The 6,752-nt window shown below is 24.9% G+C and overlaps 1 non-coding gene across 1 annotated transcript; it reads left to right on the top strand.

The window, feature by feature from the left end:
- Nucleotides 1-224: 224 nt before the first annotated feature.
- On the top strand, nucleotides 225-343 carry LOC112595199. The gene has a single exon (XR_003114694.1). It is a non-coding gene; the product is annotated as a 5S ribosomal RNA (ribosomal RNA).
- The last annotated feature ends 6,409 nt before the right edge of the window (nucleotides 344-6,752 follow it).

Genomic DNA, 6,752 nt, shown 5'->3' with positions numbered 1-6,752 from the left:
GTAAACATTTATAAAAGAGATGAATTAACTGTAATTAATAGTGTTAATTGCTTAGTGCATTAATATCTCAAAGTCTATTTTGTCTAACACAAACCTATTTGGATTTATTCGATATGAGTCATTTATCACGCTGGAATGTCACATCCCAATATTACATTAACATAATATGAATGATATTCTATTGGTTACTATATTTAAATATTATTATTTTCCACGAATTGTCCGCCAACGACCATACCACGTTGAATACACCAGTTCTCGTCCGATCACTGAAGTTAAGCAACGTCGGGCGTAGTTAGTACTTGGATGGGTGACCGCTTGGGAACACTACGTGCCGTTGGCAACTTTTATTATTATGTGTCAATAAAAACAATACTTATTTTAACTTCAAAGTAAAAATACATTATTTCTGTTGACAAATTATTTTTTTCATAATTTTCAAATTGAAAATATAAAAATATTATTTCCAGTCATCATGTTTCTAATTATTTTAAAAAGTTTCAAACTATTTAAAGTATCACGTACCTACCTATTAAAAAAAAAATATAAATATTTAAGCATTTGATAAAAATTACAAATAGATTTTTATTCGTATTCGAATTGAAAGTACTGGCCGATGAAGTGGGTAAGTTTTACTTCTTCAAAATACCAATTCTTGTATACAGTTTAATATTTAAAAAATTATCTTATTGTTGTCATACACTCATGCCATAAGCTCACCACCCACGGGTACACAACATAAAAATTCTGACGAGTAGATTGTAATAACACATGTATGACATCTATGTATCATAAATCATAATAAGTAAGTTTATTTTATATGATAACATATAAATATTAAAATATATATAATAAACACTGTTTATCATTATGGTAATAAATTAATTCATATCAGTTTATTAAAGAATACACACCTACCTTTTCACATCATGATATACTTATATAGGTACTTATCCTTTATACCCTATTACTTTTAGTTTGTATATTTTTAATCCATTATAACGTGTTGGTAAACAATCATTGATGTACATGCAAGTATTTCAACCTGTCAACAATTTCATTTTTAACATAATTTCCATTTGTAATAAAAAATATTTCTTATATTTAGAGCTGTTAAAGCTTTTTACTTTTCTTAACAACTATATACATTTTTATTTTAAATAAAAATATTTATTTTTTTTAAATCCATGTTGTTAATATTCTATTTATTGGAGAATAGTGAGTATAATTTTGGCGATAGATAAATCAGATTTTTAGAATGATTGCTAATATATAAATGTATTAACACAAAAAACGTTCAAGATTATTTAACTCGATAAATTTATATCATATTTTAAAGTATAACGAACTAAACAAAAGCATAAAATGTTTGCATTTTAAAATTCCGAATACCTACCTAATTACAATGTATATAACCAAATATTATGCACTATGCTTTATCACACACATCGTATTTTGTAGAATATCACATTATATTTATATACAATTTTTCCATAAAATGGTTTGTTTCTTCGTCGAAGAGTATGAATAATCCATTCAAAGTTCCAATTGAGTTTTTTTTACTCAATTTACAAAAGCACCAAAAGTATCTTAACGATATATTATATAGTCACAACTTTCACAAGCCGCATAGATTAATTTTAAATTTATATTTTGGTGTTGATTAATAATTTATTAAATAATAATAGTTAAATAAATAACATAAAAAAAAAGTTTATTTATATATCAAGCTTAATTGTTGATAACTAACATAATATAATTAAACAATATGTAACCATCTGGATTATGCGCAACATAATAAACGGCAGAAAACCCATTTTGTTCGTTTCCAAAAGGAACGGCGTGTACTTTTAACTTAGTAAACCATAGGCTCGATTTTTGCTCTAGCTAAAATACTGGAAACGTCTGCTGAAATATGCATCGGAGTGCCCTCTATTTCGATAGCTTCGGGCGGCACACTTATCGAAATTGTCTAGCTGGCGGGCCGGTGCAGACAACGGAGCAGTCTTTGCTAGGTTTTTCTAGAACCTACTGCAATGACGACGAATTATGAGTTGATTGAATCTCAATTTCTGCGGCCGGCGCCATCACCGTCACATTTACTATTGCAATCATATACGTCTCATCTGTGGTCCCACATAATTTGGCAACAAAATTAGTGATGAGCAATAAGTAAGAAGTGCTTTTGGTGTCTGTTTTAAGGAGACGATGGTGGGCTCAACTGAACAACTATTACAGTCATAATTATGATGTGTATGTTTGGCGTAGAAGTGGAATATATTTCGTTTATTTAATGGGGGAGTTCTCGACTTCCTAAAGCGTTCGTTAATTGACCGTTAAGTGGTTCTTTCGAAATGTTTTCTGTTGAAGCTACAGTCGAACAGTCGTCTTAACATCGGTTATTATATTTTCCATGATTTAATTATGAATATATTTACGAAAAGTTTACGCTATGAGATAAAAGTAAACCGTTCGATGTGCTCTCTAAAACAATACTAAAGACAAACAGTAGGACATATTATATTACACGAATATTTTAAATTTCAACACTAAATGGTCATCAAGGATCTAGGACGATTCGACACGGGCGATTCGGCGCGGACATTTCGGCGAAATGTCAATTCGACGATGTCCGTTTCGGCGAAAATTAATAGTAAAAAAAAAAATGTAATATATGTATAATGTAAAATTGTATTTTATAATAAAATAAATACAATATTCATTTTAATTCATAAATAAATAAAAAAAGAACAAATAAACCAAAATAATTCTAAATATTTATAGTTAATGTATGTTATTTATGTGTGAGCTCTTAGCTGGCAGTTGGTTCAAAAATTCGCACTATACAACGGTTAAAAAATACAAAGATTACGTATATTCACACAAGAGTCAATAAAAAGGGCGACCTATAAATTATAATATAACTATCAACCGATATTAGGTATATATATTTGATGTGACTATCAAGAAGTTCTCTCAACAGCACATACAAATCGCACGTAAATAATAATAATATAAAAAATTATCGACCCCAGTAATAGGCTAAAAATCATAAAATTATCTGACTGATCTGTAGCCAGATCAACCATAAATTATCGACTATCGTAACCATCTTATCGTGTAATGACAATAACAATAATTTATAGTAATATAGAACATTTAGTTAATATACCACTCTAAAGCTGTATATTATAGATATAAGTTCATTGCTATCAGTATACCTATAGCCGAATTGGTTACGCGCCGAAAAGTACCTTGACGTATCGCCGAAACGGACATCGTCAAATTGACATTTCGCCGAACTGTCGGCGCCGAAACGTCCCATTCGCTGTCAGCAATATCAACAACGAGTTTTTAATTATTTATTTATTTAATGAAACGTCACCAATTCGGCCAAAAATATTTCAAAAATTATTAAAAATAAACATAGTTAAATCACATGACAGAAACGTTTAATTAGGTCAAAAAATAATAATCTTCTTGTAGCCAACGAAGTTCTCTCTTATTCGGTATTTTTACAAATTAATGAATTATATTTGTAGGTACCTCCTACTAATTGTAGTGAACAAGAGTCAAGAATCATTTACTTGTTAATTAAAGTTAATATTAATAATTTTACTTATTTTTATTCAACATTTCTAAAATATTTAAAAATCATAAATCATATACTATTTCTTATTTTACCTAATATAATACGGTTTTAACATTTTATTAATTCGAGCTAAATCGAGTATCTTTCAACATGGTTTTTTTTCATATGTTTTCAAATAAAATAAAACTTTCTAGTTTAAACAAACCAGAAAATATAATTATTATTAATATAAGACGAACTACTAACTTTTAGAGTTTGTAGAAAAGAAGATTAAATGATAAGTTAAATTTATAATTTGTTAACGGTTAACTTCTAACTTATCGATCTTGTGTTTTTTTAGCTTAACTTATAACTTGAGTTAATTATTTTTATTAACTTTCCCACCCTTGTTTGCATGTGTAAATGTGTTCATCCTGTAGGTTACCACAAGTTATAGTATCCTTTTAATAGTTAATTTTATATCTTTAAAATTCTGTCTGTTATTTCTAATTTTATTATTCATATAGGTATCGTCTATTATTACAGACATGAATTACTGAGGGTGAATTCTACTTCTCACTTTTTATCTTAAGGGAATAATATATAAATTAAAACTTAATTTTTAATTTATAACTAAATGTATAATTTACTATAATTTCTTATAGTCGGTACGTTTTAGTGGACTAAAAACAATAATGTATTAACAGAACAAAACTATAGGTAAAGCTATATTATAGCAAATCACACTTCCTAATTAATTCCTACTAGATAGGTACTAATAGATACATAATTGAACATTTCATGCGATATTATTAGTAGTTAATAAATAAATCAGTTAACACTAAAGTAAATAATATGCTATAATGTAATAATCGAAAATAGATTGCTTAACAATAATAATATTATTAATATTCTCTGTTATAATATTTTTTTTTTGTATAAATATCTTTTATAATAATCATCATGTTATTTCAATAAATAAATAATTTATTTTAAGCATCGGCCTTATAATTTAATATTAATATCAATAATATAGATTATAGACTATGCATCTAGATTCTTGAGACATAATGTAAATAAAAAATACTAAATAACCAATTTATTTTTGTGATCAGTCTATTTTCTAATATCTAGATTACAAAACTATAATAAGTACATATTTTTATATTATGATATATATAGTATATTCTATATTCTATGTGTATCTATTTGAATATGTATAACTTTTTTTTCTTTCTATTCACCCACAAAAATAATAAAATGGGAATTGACGAATAAACTTAATTGCATTTTTTCATAATACCCAAAATAGGGATTAACAAACAATAATAACAAATATTTTTTTTTAATAAGCTATAAAATATGAAATAACAAGAAATATGAACGATAATCTTTTGAATTGTATAATATCTATTATTTACGAAATTGACCTTTTACAAACAGTTATATTTACTAAGAAAACTACGGACCATGGTTCTTTTTTCTGTTTACTATATATTCATTTCATATTACCATTATACACATGTTAACATAGATCCCTGTATGTTTATTATATATATATATCTACTCTGTCACATATTCTGATTTAACTTCAGCAATAACATTCAGAGAATTTTGTACTAACTATCTATTGAAAAACTACTAATCAATTATATGAAAATAAGTATTTATTATTTGTTGTATTTACAAAGTCGCTAAATAAAAAGTAATTATTATTTTTTTCTACTATTAAACCATTGCAATAATTAATTTTCAATAAAATTTGTACAAAAATAAAAAAATATAAAATTATAATATTTTAAACAAAAAAATACAATATTAAAACCAAATCCGAATTATACCAAATCAATGAAATAATTTTAAAAAAATAATGGAAATTGAATACATTTAATCAACTATTAAATATTTTTATTTAATAAATAGCAATTTTTAACAATTTTATATTATTATAAATTTTAATAAAATCAATCTCTGAATAAGTTACACTTTATATATTGTATTATACATTGTACAATATATTATATTTTAATGTAATCAATTATTGTTGAATTAATAAAATGTATATAAAATGTTTATAAATTAATTATAAAAATATATTTTTATTAAATTTAATTGATTTTGAATTAAATTCAATATGAGCTGAAGATTAATACTAATTTTAAAATTCTGTTTAAAATACAACTTAAATAATTATTAACTAAAATATTATTATAGACAAAACAAAAATATTTATAGAATTTTATATCTAAATAATATGAAAATTGGAGCATTTATTTGTGAATGTCTATTTAAGATTCTGAGCGATTATAGCTCTACTCCGTGTATAAGTTATACAATAATGTGAATGTTTTTTTTTTTTGTGTCGGTCATCATTTCTAGAAAAAAGTTACTGATAGACATAGTTACTAGAATATTTACTCAAAACCAACTCAATACGACAATAGCTACTTTGAACTTTAAACACAAATAAAATAAAGTTGTGCTTATCTATTTTTGATGTTTATTTTTATTTTTTAATTGTGATAATTATTATGACATTTTATGAAAAACCACATTTACTTATTAAATTTCCAAATTGTTTGACTAAATTTGTACATTTTTATCAGCAGTTTTTTTTCAATGATGATTAGATGTAGGCGCATAAATATATTCATAAATATAGGTAATTAATTACAAATGATTATACCTGTTTAAATAATTTAAAAAATTTAACTGTTTTTCTTTTATTTTTTGAATAAAATTGTCATAATTAAAAATTATAGAAATTTAATTTGAATAACCTCATCTAAACGTTTTTATACAGAAATCTTTTTATTTTTCATAATATAATCTATAAATTACAATTTATTATAAATAGAATAATAAGTAAAACTGATGAACAATGGATTTAAATGATTTAGTCTACCGAAAATGAATATCATTGTCAAAATGGAACCTATTTTATAATATCAATATTACTATTAATATTTATTATAAAATAATACATACGGGATTAGGTATTTGACGAGCGATTAGCGACACATCATTCTATAATATATTACGATAAGCATTATAAGCCTATTATATCATGTATCATAAATCATGATATTATAGACAGTAGTTAATAATTATATTACATTATAGCATTCTGTATATCAGTCATCAGCGTCTTTTCGTTTTCGTACGGAGGCATTGACCAAAA

Source organism: Melanaphis sacchari, unplaced genomic scaffold (assembly GCF_002803265.2).
Source record: "Melanaphis sacchari strain LSU unplaced genomic scaffold, SCAv2.0 Contig25_pilon_pilon, whole genome shotgun sequence".
Lineage (NCBI taxonomy): Eukaryota > Metazoa > Arthropoda > Insecta > Hemiptera > Aphididae > Melanaphis > Melanaphis sacchari.
Note: the sequence above shows the minus strand (reverse complement) of the source record. Positions and strands in the feature narration are given on the sequence as shown.